The 15,386-nt window shown below is 43.2% G+C and overlaps 1 protein-coding gene across 3 annotated transcripts in view; it reads right to left on the reverse strand.

Moving 5' to 3' along the window:
* The window catches only part of arhgap36 (Rho GTPase activating protein 36), a 103,257-nt gene extending 96,091 nt beyond the window's left edge, over window positions 1-7,166 (reverse strand). For all 3 annotated transcript variants that reach the window (XM_067997033.1, XM_067997034.1, XM_067997031.1), the window contains exon 1: window positions 6,752-7,166. The gene's annotated coding sequence lies outside the window, so the exon portion shown is untranslated. The remainder of the gene's footprint in view (window positions 1-6,751) is intronic.
* Between the last annotated feature and the right edge of the window lie 8,220 nt (window positions 7,167-15,386).

A 15,386-nucleotide genomic window follows, 5' to 3' on the forward strand; every position in this document is an offset into this window, starting at 1 on the left:
CGATTGATCTTACTATAGCTCTAGACTGCACATTTCTCAAGCTCTCATATAATTGAGATAAGATGCTACAATGTTATGTGGATTTGGGCAATCAAGCCAAGGTAAGATTCCAGAAAGTGGTCTCAAAATTGATCCAGGGCTCCTTAGACCTGCAATTCCCACTTGTCCTGTGCATACTGTGACCATTCATTCCTCACAGGTCCTAACTAGTACTGAGAGCTTGGGGAGTTAGGAGTGAGATTTATGATTACAAAATGATGCAGATTACAAACCTATTTAAACAAATGAAGCTGATACATCACATTGTCAAATCAAAATGAGTAAGTCTCACAAGTAAGCAAAAGTGGACAGGTGTGTTGGCAATTTTTGACCAATGCATAGCAGGTCTGTGCAGGGCATGTTTATGGAAAAGTTCAGGTCCTGCCCCATTGGATGCACAGCTGGGAGAATTACTAACTTTCGTTGACTCTGAGCTTATTTTGCAAAGCCAGGGCAGTTAAGGTAACAGACAAAGGAGCTTTCTTCAGGTGGGAATTAATTAGATGAGAATGGAGGAAGGAAGGGAGTCAGGATGAGGAAGAAGTCGAACAAAACAAAATCAGAATCTAAGATAGAAACAGGTTACCAGTCAGAAATAAAACTGGAACCATGAACTATGTGAAATAATTCATTGTACTTTGGAAATGACGCCAAGCTTAATACAGAACAACAGATGACATCTTCACAAACTATAATTCCTTCCACTTTTTATATATACATACTAGATGGCCTCTTGTAATGCCACTTGCAGTAAGTCAGAGACACTTGCAGTATTCAGAGGATGTACTGTTTAATAAGGACAGGATCATTACATGATGCAGCACACAATATATTATTCTGCTGCTAGGCAGCCTGTCCCTTTAAGGCTACAAGGTGTTCCTTGAGATAAATACTGAAAGGATTACTGGTCAGATGGGTTTTCTTTCCCTTTTTGTAAGTATTCAAGGCCACAAAGTCTAATTGTTAAATAAAGAGAAGCTAAGGTCACTCAATTTAATTGCTGTTTAGTGAGGTCACTCAAAGTTTACTTGTTGTTTGGTCAGGAAACTTTATAAATCATAAAGTGCTGGATGACTCCAGGTCAGAAGTATCCAGCTTTAAGTAATTGGCCATTTTTTTCTCTGTTTTAAAGATAGGACTGCTTTGTATCCGTAACAAAGTGTGATGTCTATTGTGTGATTCCTAGATATTAAAATTGTTATAATCAAAATATTATTATATACATATATCTAACTCTGTTTTAATTGAAAAAATATATATGGCCAATTTTCTGAATGTACGCTCCACCTGCCCCACAAGGAAACCGTAAATAAATTTTTTAAAATTACTTTCTTGGGCTTCTTCTGGCCCTGATCCTGTTTGCCGCCAGGTTTCTCAGGTGGTTCCAGCACTCAGCATGACTGCGCACTAAAATCATGTCGGGTCCTATTTGTGTTATAGGACCCCAACTTTTGTTTACTTATGAGGCCCTCGCCTGCTGTTGTAATTGGGTGGGGGGGGGGGTGAAAATCAGGGTTTAAGATGCAGATTCTGTTAAAGCAGAAGGCTCATGATCATGTGTTCTATCTTTGCCACCAAGTCAGACAAGCTTTTTTTTTGTTATTGGTCTGCCTCAGCATTATCACTGACTGACCCCAAGGGAAATTCTGCACAAATAGTAGAGGGAAAACCAACCTTGAGTTTACAGATGACATCATTGTAGCCTCATACCAGTGAAAAATAGAGCAGGCAACTGACCATGTGAAGCACTACACAAAAAGAACTGAAACTGAACATCTACATAAGGACCTAAGTAGCTTGATAGTGCGATGAGCTGATTTGCCACATACTGTTAAAATGACAGGATCACTGAGGTACTTTTGCTCCAGTGGTGTGAATTCAGGCTCATCATGCTGTTAGGCTCAGTAACTCCTCCCAAACAGATCACTTTCACAGGATCTTATTAGCATTTGCTGTTTAAACAAAATATTTAAAAGAAGGCTATGGAGCAACAGAAACAAACTAAAGGGTCAAAATTTTAATTCACTGAATCTGTTTAATTTTTAAATGATGTCTTGATGGTTCTAGTTTCTGCACTCATCCTGAAGATACTGACTCTGCTGGACATGCTTCCACCAGCAATCAGCAAGAGACCATTTTTCATGTGTGAGGCTGGACACTGAATGTTGACAAACTATTCCAATGCAGGGAGTATTCGAAGTATTAGAAATCTGAACCTATATTCCCCTGATCAAACCAAATACACTTTTCAGCACAAGTCATTGAATAGCAATCTCTGGTCTGATTTTTCCCTTCCTCACACATGGGTGCTGAGGCCACATGTAGTCCTCGCATGTAGCCCCAATTAAGGATAGCTACCTCTACACACATCAGGGATTGAACCTGAGACCTCTTAGTCTGTAGGTTTAGATCCATACTCTACGGTACACTTATTTACTGAGCCATGGTGCCCTCAAACAATATTTTGTCAACCTTTAGCATGAACATTCAGTCACTGTTTATGGTTTGTCATCAAAATCATTTCTGTGTAATTTTCATCGAATTATACAATCATAGAATGTACAGCTGAAACAGGCCACTTGGCCCATCGAGCAACTGTTTAATTCCCTTTCAAAAGATTCTATGGATTCTGCTTCAAAAATGGTTTGTGGCAGAGAATTCCTTTGCACAAAGCAATTTTTTCTAACCTTCCCTTTATTTCATTTTGTGATTATCTTAAATTAGAACCCCCTCATTACCACCTCTACAATCATTAGAAACAATGGGCTCGATTTTCGCACCCGCGATCGGGTGCGTTCGTGGCGGGGGGGCTACGAAAATCGGGGATTCCCGGGGCGGGTCGGGAGCCCGGCTCTAACCCGCCCCATTTCCGGGTTCCCCACTGACACGCTGACATGCGCGCACAGCCCCCGCATGTGGGACTCCCGCCGGTAATTAAAGCCGGCGGGGTGCCACTTAAAGTAATTGAACAGGTACTTCAGGTTGTTTACAGACCTGATTGACCTGTTATTTTAGCAGGGATGGGATTTTACAACTGACTGAGACTGTTTCCTGTACTGGGGGGAAACACTCCCAGTTCAAATGGATGTGTTGCAGCCATCAGCCTGTGGCAGCTGCAAAGGTCTATTTGACAGGTGGGGGGGGGGAGACCCTCACTCATTGCAGGAGGCCACTCTGTCACTTTGGACAAAGTTTGGCCTCCACCACCCTCCTCCTAACAATAAAATTCACCAACGTGCACAATTACCCCGGTGTCCAGGCACATGTACCTACCTTGCGGACCCCCTCAGATGTACATCTTCCGAATGGGGGCCGCCGTAGCTCCAGTCATGACCTCATCGGAGGGCGAACAGCATCACCAGCCTCGCCGGCCACCTCTGACACATGGAGCTCCACAACACAGTGCTGTGACAGGGTTCTTTTGTGCAGATGACTGAGAGACGTCGGCGATGTCCCCGGTGGCACCCTGGAAGGATGCGGGGGAGAAGTTGTTGAGGGCAGTGGTGACTGACAGCAACAGGTTAGAAGATGATGGTCGGGCCAGCCGGGAGCAGCTCGGCATGAAGGAGGCTGCAGATGTCCACGACTACATGCACAGCAGGAGGGAGGGCAACCGCAGAGAGAGAGATGCGTCGCAGAGGGCACTACCGTCGCCACAGGGTCTACAGACCGAGGCTCAGCTTCCTGGACCTCTCTGAGCAGCAATGCACACGGAGGCTCAGAGTCACTCGACATGTAGTCGTGGACATCTGCAGCCTCCTTCATGCCGAGCTGCTCCCGGCTGGCCCGCGCACCATCTTCTTACCTGTCGCTGTTAAAGTCACCACTGCCCTCAACAACCTCTCCTCCGCATCCTTCCAGGCTGCCACCGGGGACATCGCCGGCGTCTCTCAGTCGTCTGCACAAACTTTCTCAGTTCTTTAAAGAAAAACTCTAAATTCTTGAATCTCTTAATAACCACCCCTCTTCTCTGGTAATATCTTATTCAATCTACACAGCACCATTTCTATTGCTTTTATACCCTTCCAATAATGGGGTGGCCAAAACAGCACATAATATTTCAACTGTAGCCTACCTATGGTTTTGTACAAGTTTATCTCTTGTATTCGAAGACTCTCGATACAAAACCAAGGATTCCATTTGCCTTTTTATGGCCTTGTCTACTTGCCACCTTTAATGATGTGTGTATCTGCACATCAAAGTACCTCTGTTCCTCTAACTTGTTAAAATATTACCATTCCAGGTGTATTTCTTTCCTTTATTCATACTTTCAAAAAAGCATTACTTCACATTTTCGTGTATTTGCCATTTACCTACCCATTCTGCTAGCCCCTCTACGTCCCCCTTCAGTCTTTCACAATCCTCATCAAAATTTGCCATAACCCCCAATTTGGTGTCATCGGCATATTTTGAAATTGTTACCTCAATCCCCAAGTCTAGACCATGTGTATGATGAGTAAGAGCAGCCCTAACACAGACCCTGTGGAACGCCACTCACAAACTTCTTTTCACCCTACCATTTGCTTTCTGCCTTTCCAACCATCTCTCTACATGGAGCTCCTTTATTTAAGCATGGGCTACTACCATGGGAAATAATTAGGCCAGGCAACTTCTATTGTACTTTTCCAAATATTTTGACGGAGGCATTTTGTAAATCCCATGGGCCTCTTTGAAAAAAGGAACTGGTGGTCAGACAAGAACGGACGCACAAGTACCTTCCCCCCTCCCCCTCCAGTAGTCACACACTCACCTCTTAAAGGGCCACTGCCTTGTGTCAAAATGACCAGTAAACCTTTATGCTTCTTTTATTTGTATCCACACTAGGAGATCACATGAATCAATTCAGGTCACATAAATATATCACTTGCACAATCTCACTATAACAATAGTAGCATGCAGCTGATCTGGCTATTTCAATCCCCTCCCGCAGTTTATACTCAGTCTACTCCCATTCAGAAGAAGCTTGATTTATGAAGAAAACATTGTTGTTGACACTATAGATGTCGTAAACATCACATCCTGTTGATATATTTGAAGTGGTTCTATAATATGCTGGCACTCCTGGTACTGTGCCATCTGCCTATTTATATTACAAAGCAGATTTCACAGCACCAGTAGTATGCCCAATTGTTTGAGAGTTGCAATCACAGATTTCATTTCTTGCTGCTGGGTGTTACCCAATGTTTTGTCGTCTTACTCAAGGTCCCCTGAATGCATAGCTCTTCTCAAGTTTAGGGTCTAAATTGTGGAGAACTGCACATTTATAAAGAAAAAAATCACTATGGATGAAAAGCACCATTACACAAAACCACACTGCTGACATGTACACTCAGTCTGCTCATTGCCAGAAGGAACAGTTGCTAAAGCCAGCAGCTGCTGCCATGTCTTTACGGCCTTAGGTGGCAAAGGGGAAAACTAATGGTGCTGCTTTCCTCAGACAGCAGCTCCACACTACTTATCTGTCAAGATCCAAGCTTTTACATTGCCTATTTTCCCACTCTTCCTGTCTAAGGAGTGACCTTCATGCATTGCTCTCTCCTTTTACTTTTTAGTCGGGCGATTAAAATGCTTTGGGGCATTTTCCTACATTAAAGGCACAATATAAATGCAAGTTGTTATTGTTGGGTGCTAGTCATGCTGGGCTCCGTTGTATAGTTTGAAAACCTAATTGCCATAAACAGTGCAAAAGTATGGGACCAACTCTCCATGTTTACTTTATTGAAGCTGGTTTGCTTAACCCTTCAGTGCATTTGTAGATCTGCATTTTCATGAGTATATTATGCTGTTGGTTCCTTAAATGTCAGGGCATTTATGCTAGGCCGTGCAGCTGACAGAGGGAGCCCCATGTGTCTATCAAACTCCTTTAATATAAAAGCACCTATGGCACTGCCATTGAAGTCATCATGTGGAGATGCCGGTGATGGACTGGGGTTGACAATTGTAAACAATTTTACAACACCAAGTTATAGTCCAGCAATTTTATTTTAAATTCACAAGCTTTCGGAGACTTCCTCCTTCCTCAGGAGATCCTGAACATTTACCTGAGGAAGGAGGAAGTCTCCGAAAGCTTGTGAATTTAAAATAAAATTGCTGGACTATAACTTGGTGTTGTAAAATTGTTTACAATTGAAGTCATCCTCAGAGACAGTAACGCAACTTTATTCGCATTACAGTGTTGCAATTGAAGCCAGGCTTGATGGTAAAGCCAGCGTTATAATGTTTTTTAGGTGAGGAGAACTGTACACAGTGCAATCTTGTTTTCATCAGGATCACTACCAACTAGAGTAGGTATGATCAGTAAAGCCCTTTAGATTGTGAAATTTCAGTACTAAAATTGTATCTGTTTCTACTAGATTTCAATATAGCTCTGTCATACACAAACTGACTGGAAATTACACCCACTGGGACTATAAGTTTCATAGACTTTATTACCAACAAAATCAAACTACTGAAAATCCCACAGATTTAAAGGCAGTTACATCATTAGCTTATCAGAACAGCGTTACCTTATTTACATTTGACTACAGAAAGGTGCAAATGCAATTCACGTAACATATTGGAATAAATATGGTAACCATCCTGCACCAACAAAATTCAGCAGCATAAATTAGTGTTTTAGCAGTAGTGTTAACTCCAAAGGAAACAGACTTCAGTCAAATTACCCTATGAGACAATAAAACGTGACATTTACAAGACTCACATCAGTACTTACCGTGAGCGCCTTGATATCCGTATCTAAGTTGCTGATAACAGTTCAAACAAAATGTCTTATCTCTTTCTCTCTGAAGAAATTATTAACAGCCAGAATGCTTATGGATCTCATTCACTCCATTTGCTGCTTAGAGCTGCTGTTGCAAAATGAGTGCGTTTGTGCGTGTGAGTGAGAGAGATAGTGAGAGATAAAGAGAGAGAGAGAGCTGGAGGAAAAATACCCCTAAAAACTGCTCTTTCCATTAGCATTAATCACTAATGTTTACATAGACTGGGAATGTGACCAGCTTCCCTTCCATCTGTGGGAGTTAGAGAAGTCCAGAAAATAATGTAACTTGCCAAAAAACATTCTCTAGATAGATAGGAAGGAGAAGCAGAATATGGATAGAGAAAGAGAGAGATTGTGAGAGAGAGAACACAACAGCAGTATCCAATAAAACAATCCACTGACAGGAAAGCAGGCTGCAGTAGGCTTAGACTAAAAATTACACAAAACATTATCTGCTATGAAACAGAGAGCGCCATGGGACAAATGAACAAGCCTCTTATTATCTTGCTATCCAGAGCTTTTACACACAGCTCAATAATGGCCTCAACAGTAGTCAGTTAAAATTGTATCTATGCGAGTGCATTAGGGTCATTCACTGGCTCTAATAGACATAGTGAGAATGACTCTCCTCTGCATTCTCATTTTACTCTTTGATAAGTGCTGAATTGTTTTAATGTGCTATATCAGAGACAGCCTCAGGTACTCGGGAACAACTGAGTGCACAAAGCAGCCAACTGCACAAAGCAGCCAGGCTCATTAATGCATTTTTAAGTGATTTTTGCAACATTATAAAAAGATTTGAAATAAATAAACCAATCTGTCAAAGGTCACAGGTGTGAACCCCAGCCTGGGTTGATGGCTGATCTCAGCCAGGTCACCAATAGGTGTGCCACAATTGACCTTGGAATATGTGGTGATAAATCAGCCAAGATTCCTGCTCCTGATCACTATCGAGTTACTTCGAAACTAGAGTACAGAAACAGGCCATTCAGCCCAACTGGTCTATGCCGGCGTTTATGCTCCACACGAGCCTCCTCCCTCCCTACTTCACCTAACCCTATCAGCATACACTTCTATTCCTTTCTCCCCTATGTGCTTATCTAGCTTCCCTTTAAATGCGTCTAAGCTATTTGCCTCAACTACACCTTGCGGTTCCACATTCTTACCACACTGTGGGTAAAGAAGTTTCTCCTGAATTCACTATTGGATTTATTAGCGACTATTTTATATTTATGATCTCTAGTTCTGGACTCCCCCGCAAGTGGAAACATCTTCTTTACGTCTACCCTATCATTATCTTAAAGACTTTTATTGGGTCACCCCTCAGCCTTCTCTTTTCTAGAGAAAAGAGCCCCAGCCTGTTCAGACTTTCGTGTTAAGGATATCCTCTCAGTTCTGGTATCACCCTTGTGAATCATTTTTGCGCACTCCCAATGCCTCTATACCCTTTCTATAATATGGAGACCAGAACTGTACACAATACTCCATGAGTGGTTTAACCAAAGTTCGATACAAGTTTAACATAACTTCTTTGCTTTTCAATTCTCTCCCTCTAGAAATGAACCCTAGTGCTTTTAGTGATTTGTGTATCTGTATGCCGAGATCCCCATGCTCCTCTATCCCATTTAGACCTTTATTATCCAAGCAGTATGTGGCCACCTTATTCTTCCTACCATTTACATGCCCATTCTGCAAGTTTATTAATATCCTCTTGCATTTTGAAGCATTCTTCCTTTGTATTTACTACACCCCCAATTTGGTGTTGTCCACAAATTTTGAGATTGTACTTCCGAATCCCAAATCCAATTCATTAATCTTTTTTTATTCGTTCATGGGATGTGGGCGTCGCTGGCGAGGCCAGCATTTATTGCCCATCCCTAATTGCCCTTGAGAAGGTGGTGGTGAGCCGCCTTCTTGAACCGCTGCAATCCGTGTGGTGAAGGTTCTCCCACAGTGCTGTTAGGAAGGGAGTTCCAGGATTTTGACCCAGCGACGATGAAGGAGCGGTGATATATTTCCAAGTCGGGATGGTGTGTGACTTGGAGGGGAACATGCAGGTGGTGTTGTTCCCATGTGCCTGCTGCTCTTATTCTTCTAGGTGGTAGAGGTTGCGGGTTTGGGAAGTGCTGTCGAAGAAGCCTTGGCGAGTTGCTTCAGTGCATCCTATGGATGGTACACACTGCAGCCACAGTGCGCCGGTGGTGAAGGGAGTGAATGTTTAGGGTGGTGGATGTGGTGCCAATCAAGCGGGCTACTTTGTCCCGGATGGTGTCAAGCTTCTTGAGTGTTGTTGGAACTGCACGCATCCAGGCAAGTGGAGAGTATTCCATCACACTCCTGACTTGTGCCTTGTAGATGGTGGAAAGGCTTTGGGGAGTCAGGAGGTGAGTCACTCGCCGCAGAACACCCAGCCTTTGACCTGCTCTTGAAGCCACAGTATTCATGTGGCTGGTCCAGTTAAGTTTCTGGTCAATGGTGACCCCCAGGATGTTGATGGTGGGGGATTCGGCGATGGTAATGCCGTTTAATGTCAAGGGGAGGGTTAGACACTCTCTTGTTGGAGATAGTCATTGCCTGGCACTTGTCTGGCACGAATATTACTTGCCACTTATCAGCCCAAGCCTGGATGTTGTCCAGGTCTTGCTGCATGCGGGCATGGACTGCTTCATTACCTGAGGGGTTGCGAATGGAACTGAACACTGTGCAATCATCAGCAAACATCCCCATACCTGACCTTATGATGGAGGGAAGGTCATTGATGAAGCAGCTGAAGATGGTTGGGCCTAGGACACTGCCCTGAGGAACTCCTGCAGCAATGTCCTGGGGCTGAGATGATTGGCCTCCAACAACCACTACCATCTTCCTTTGTGCTAAGTATGACTCCAGCCACTGGAGAGTTTTCCCCCTGATTCCCATTGACTTCAATTTTACTAGGGCTCCTTGGTGCCACACTCAGTCAAATGCTGCCTTGATGTCAAGGGCAATTACTCTCACCTCACCTCTGGAATTCAGCTCTTTTGTCCAAGTTTAGACCAAGGCTGTAATGTGGTTTGGAGCTGAGAGGTCCTGGCGGAACCCAAACTGAGCATCGGTGAGCAGGTTATTATAGAATCATAGAATCATAGAAGTTACAACATGGAAACAGGCCCTTCGGCCCAACATGTCCATGTCGCCCAGTTTATACCACTAAGCTAGTCCCAATTTCCTGCACTTGGCCCATATCCCTCTATACCCATCTTACCCATGTAACTGTCCAAATGCTTTTTAAAAGACAAAATTGTACCCGCCTCTACTACTGCCTCTGGTGAGTAAGTGCCGCTTGATAGCACTGTCGACGACACCTTCCATCACTTTGCTGATGATTGAGAGTAGACTGATGGGGCGGTAATTGGCCGGATTGGATTTGTCCTGCTTTTTGTGGACAGGACATACCTGGGCAATTTTCCACATTGTTGGGTAGATGCCAGTGTTCTAGTTGTACTGGAACAGTTTGGCTAGAGGCGCAGCTAGTTCTGGAGCACAAGTCTTCAGCACTACAGCCGGGATGTTGTCGGGGCCCATAGCCTTTGCTCTATCCAGTGCACTCAGCTGTTTCTTGATATCACGTGGAGTGAATTGAATTGGCTGAAGTCTGGCTTCTGTGATGGTGGGGATATTGAGAGGAGGCCGAGATGGATCATCCACCCGGCACTTCTGGCTGAAGATGGTTGCAAACGCTTCAGCCTTGTCTTTTGCACTCACAAATGTAAATTGTGATCAACAATGATCCCAGCACTGATCCCTGTGGTACACCACTTTCCACCTTTTGCCAGTCTGAGCAGCTACCCTTAACCCCCTACTCTCTGCTTTCTGTTTTGTAGCCAGCTTGCTATCTATTCTGCTACCTGTCCCATGACTTTACATGCTCTGACCTTAGCTATGAGTCTGCAATGCAGCACCTTATCGAAGGCCTTTTGGAAATTCAAATACATTACTTCTACTGCATTACCCTTGTCTACTCTTTCTGTTACTTTTTCAAACAATTCAAGAAGGCTGATCAAGCCTGACTTTACCTTCTGAAATCCGTGCTGACCATTCTTTATTACATTTTCGTTCTCTAGATGTCTTTCTATCACATCTTTCCAACACCGACGTTAAGCTAACTGGTCTATGGTTCCCTGGCTTGTTCTATCTCCCTTTTTAAATATAGGAATAACATTAACTGTCCACCAGTACTCTGGAATTTTGCTTTTTTTAATGAATTTTTATATATGTATGTAATAGTGCCTCTGCAATCCCCTCCCTAACTTCTTTTAAATGCACGGATGCAATCCATCCGCACCAGGGGTCTTATCCTCCGTTAATTTACTTAGTTTATCAATTATCTCCCCCCTTTCTATCCTAAATGTTTCTATATCTTTTTTGATCTCTTCTTCTAATGTCATGCCCACCTTGTTAGTTTCCCTTGTAAATACGGAGGCAAAGTAACTATTCAATATTTTTGCCATTTCGCAGTCGTTACCGATGAGTTTATCGTGTGTATCCCTTAGTGGCCCTATCCCTATTCTGCTTTTTCTTTTGTTATTTATGTGTCTGTAGAATACTTTGCTGTTTCTTTTTATATTCCTTGATAATTTAATCTCCTAGTTCTCTTTGCTTCCCAAATTGTTTTTTTGACTTCTTTCCTAACCTCTTCCTATTCCCTTTTGCCTTCCTCTCCTTTGTCTTCTATCCAGTGACTGCTGCTAGAAAGTGTGAATGTTGGATGAAAACAGAATTGGGTTTGGCCATCATTCCCCATGCCATGATCGAACATAAGACCATAAGAGACCATAAGAGATAGGAGCAGGATTAGCCATTTGGCCGCTTGAGCCTGCTCTACCATTTAATGAGATCATGGCTGATCTGATTTTTACCTCAACTCCACTTTCCCGCCCTTTCCCCATATCCTTTGACTCCCTTGCTGATCCAAAATTTGTCTAACTCACCCTTGAATGTATTCAATGACTCAGCCTCCACAGTTTTTTGAGGTAAAGATTTCCAAAGATTCACGACCCTCTGGGAGAAGAAATTCCTCCTCATCTCCATCTTAAACGGGCGACCCCTTATTCTGAGACTATGCCCCCTAGTTTTAGATTCCCCCATGAGGGGTAACATCCTCTCAACATCTACCCTATCGAGTACCTTCAGAATCTTGTATGTTTCAATAAGATCTCCTCTCATTCTTCTAAACTCCAATGAGTATAGACCTAACCTGTTCAATCTTTCCTCCTATGGACAACCCTTCCATACCCGGAATCAACCTAGTGAAACTTCTCTGAACTGCCTCCAATGCAAGTATGTCCTTCCTTAAATAAGGGCACCAGAACTGTGCGCAGTACTCCAGGTGTGGTCTCACCAGCACCCTGTACAGTTGTAGCATGACTTCCCTGCTTTTATACTCCATCCCCCTAGAAATAAAGGACAATATTCCATTTGCCTTCCGGATTACCTGCTTGCCAACATTCATTCTCTATGCTCAGCGATGCAGCATGGCCTTTAGGATGAAGTACTGGAGTGCTACCCGCACCCAAGAAATCGTACCCCAACAAGAATGATTGCCTTTAGGAGGGGAGTGGAGAAAATCAGAAATAAAACTGAGCCTACTTGCTCAGGGTTCATGATGCAGACTACCCACCTATACCCCATTGGATATTCAGGGATTGGATTTCCAGTGACTGCCTCTTACTTCAGTCTTTCTGTTGCTGTTTAATTGCCATTGCTATTGGTGGTCCAGCACTGTTCCATCCTCCCAAACTACCTCACCCTGTCCCATTTTCCCCTAAATGTCCCAGACTGTCCCAGCTTATCTGATGACTGCAGTCTTCCACACTGTCCCAAAGTACATCAACCTCCCAGTTGTCCAACTGTCCTAGATGATACCATAATGCCTGACAATCTCTGTATGCACAATGCACCATCTGTCAGATTAGATACAGCATAAATTCAAGTAACTGATAAAAGGTGAAACAGATTAGAGATCGTAAAGTGCAGTGACCCAGATTCTTGTGGATATTTTACCAGAGAACATGGCCCTTTAAAATTCTATTATGAAAAAACATTGTTCACATTGACACATCCTATCCTGTAGCTATCTCATCTGGTTATCTCAGAGAATCTTACACCATTGCCCTGTGTATCAGGGTTGGTTTTCTGGAAAGAAAATTATTTCAGAACATGTTAGCCATACATACTAAGTTTGGGATAATAATTAAATAAATTAATAATTTGAGTTCACTATGGAAAAGGAACATAAATGCCCAATATATAAGGCATCCTTCAAACATGAGACTTCAACACGTTAAGAATGGAACAGGGAAATATGTGCTTTCCTCAGGATACGAAGGACCACTAACTTTAAAGCCTTGTACTTGCGGCCCCCAGTGGTTCAGTGAGCTTACTAGTCAGTAGCTGAGCCATACAAACCAGGAAGGACACAATGCTAATTTAGCTCTTCTCAGCTGGAACTATAATTGAGTTAGGGAAGGAAAAATTGGCCAGCGTTCTTGCTCCTGAATGCTGTTTAGCAACTTCTGGTGGCATTGGCCACATGTGGTTGTTATTTCAGGTAACAACTGGGGTTCACTGCAATGCACTCATACTCAAATAGCCTGCTAACACTTACTGTGAAGTCTCGCACATGATTACTGGTAACTTGCACAAGGTACTGGAGGGCGACTAGTCCCAGCAGAACTATAACCCAGCAAGGAGTCAGCATTTTCATAAGACAAAAGGAGAAAAATTGGCAGAAAAATCTATTGGAAAAACCTCTGCAGCTGCAATTCAAAACAACTGAGCTATGTAACAGGAACTACCTGTGGTTTCATCAGATCAATACCTTAGCCAAAGATCTGGAAGCATTAGTCAAATAATAGCAGCCTGTAAGCCAGATCCACAAGCTGAATTAAAAAGCTTTGCTCTGCAATCAAAGAACTAGGATAAACCTCCAAGCCTCCAATATTGTGACTTAATATTGTAAGTAGATAAGTACATTGACCTAGTTTTACAAAAGTTGTTCTTGGTCCCAGATGGTGAATTTTCTCAGGGGTCCTCCCGATCGGTTGGTAACTTCGGCGCAAGATCGGCGGTGACCCCAGGTAGGCGTATAACCGGGGTTTCCGCCGACCTCTCGCTGAAGATATGGCGGCCAATCGTGATAACCGCTGAGAAAATTTGCGGTGTTGGCTTAGAGGCAAAGCTGGGTGTCATCAAAGTAGATGCAGAACCATATACATGAAATCAATGAAAATCAGGCAGGTGCTGTAATGGACATGTGATCTGCTCCGCCAGTTTACCGGCCAAACAGTGAAGGTGAAAATGACCCCCACAGATGTCAACTGTGTGTTCCATTATGACCTTGGTGGATTCATGGACCACATTGTACCCCTCCTGAACTCTTATTCTTGGATACAACAGTGGTGTCATAACCCGTGACTGCAGGACATATCCTTGGTCCCCCAAAAGCCATCCCTGGAGTCTTATCGGCCCTTCAAATAAGGCTAGCAAGAAGAACAAATCATGGAGGTTTCCAAGGTAATGCACATGAATGTGCATGATTCTGTTCCTGTGTTGCAGACCACCTGTATATTTATGGAATGGTAGCCCATTCTCCTCATGAATGGTGCTGCAATCAGACTAGGGGCATGTATAGCCACATTGGTGCAGTCAATTGCGTGCTGGACGTGTAGGAATCCTGCCACATGATAGAAGTGAAGCATTCTTTCTTACACGTAGCTGCTTTCCACAGGAAATGTTATGAAATGCCTGGCCCTGACAAACAAGGCATATTACCTGCTGAATACAATAATGGACTGAAATTTGAGAGATCTCCTGAACTTGCCTGGAAGAAGCCAGTCACATAAAAGTTTAAAGCAGCTGTAACCTTGACAGATATTGAGAGCTGCCCCCGTACTCGAACCCGTCTCCAAGTATGAGTGTAGGAGTGTGCAGAGTTCAATAATTACTTCCTTTGGGAATGGTACTTGCTGCTGGCTGGTTTCTTCGAACAGGTCCAAGTAAGAGACCAGCATAAAGCTGTATGTAAACAGAGCATCTAAGATGCAATTTCATCTGTCTGTCATGCCTATTCTGATCCTCCTCCTACAAACAGAGAGGAATGCCTAAAGGAATACCCATAGCTAGACAGTAATCAGCTCTCCAACAATTGCAGCTGTACAATCTCTGACAAAAGATGCAAGACATCTTCAAGTAGCTATTAAGGAAGCCTCCAAAACATTTCAATAACTGTCTTTGTCCAACAAGACTCAAACAGCCCAGAAACAATCAATTGCTAAGAGTCCAGTAATAACAACAAGATAGCTTTAACAACAAGGACCCAACTAAAAGTAACAGACGTCCCCCCATTGCAGCACATATTTTATACAGGTTTTCAACCTATTGTGACATGCTCCTCTACTTGGAGGCTAGGTCCATTTGTACATCATTATAATGGTTTAGTGTCCTTGATAGCTCAGTTGGTAAATGCAGTGCATAAATAAATCATATAGTCCAGAAGGTTCCACATACACTCATACACAGACACTCTCGTGCACACAGACACTCTCGCGCA

This window comes from Heptranchias perlo, chromosome 15 (genome assembly GCF_035084215.1).
Source record: "Heptranchias perlo isolate sHepPer1 chromosome 15, sHepPer1.hap1, whole genome shotgun sequence".
In the NCBI taxonomy this organism is placed as follows: domain Eukaryota; kingdom Metazoa; phylum Chordata; class Chondrichthyes; order Hexanchiformes; family Hexanchidae; genus Heptranchias; species Heptranchias perlo.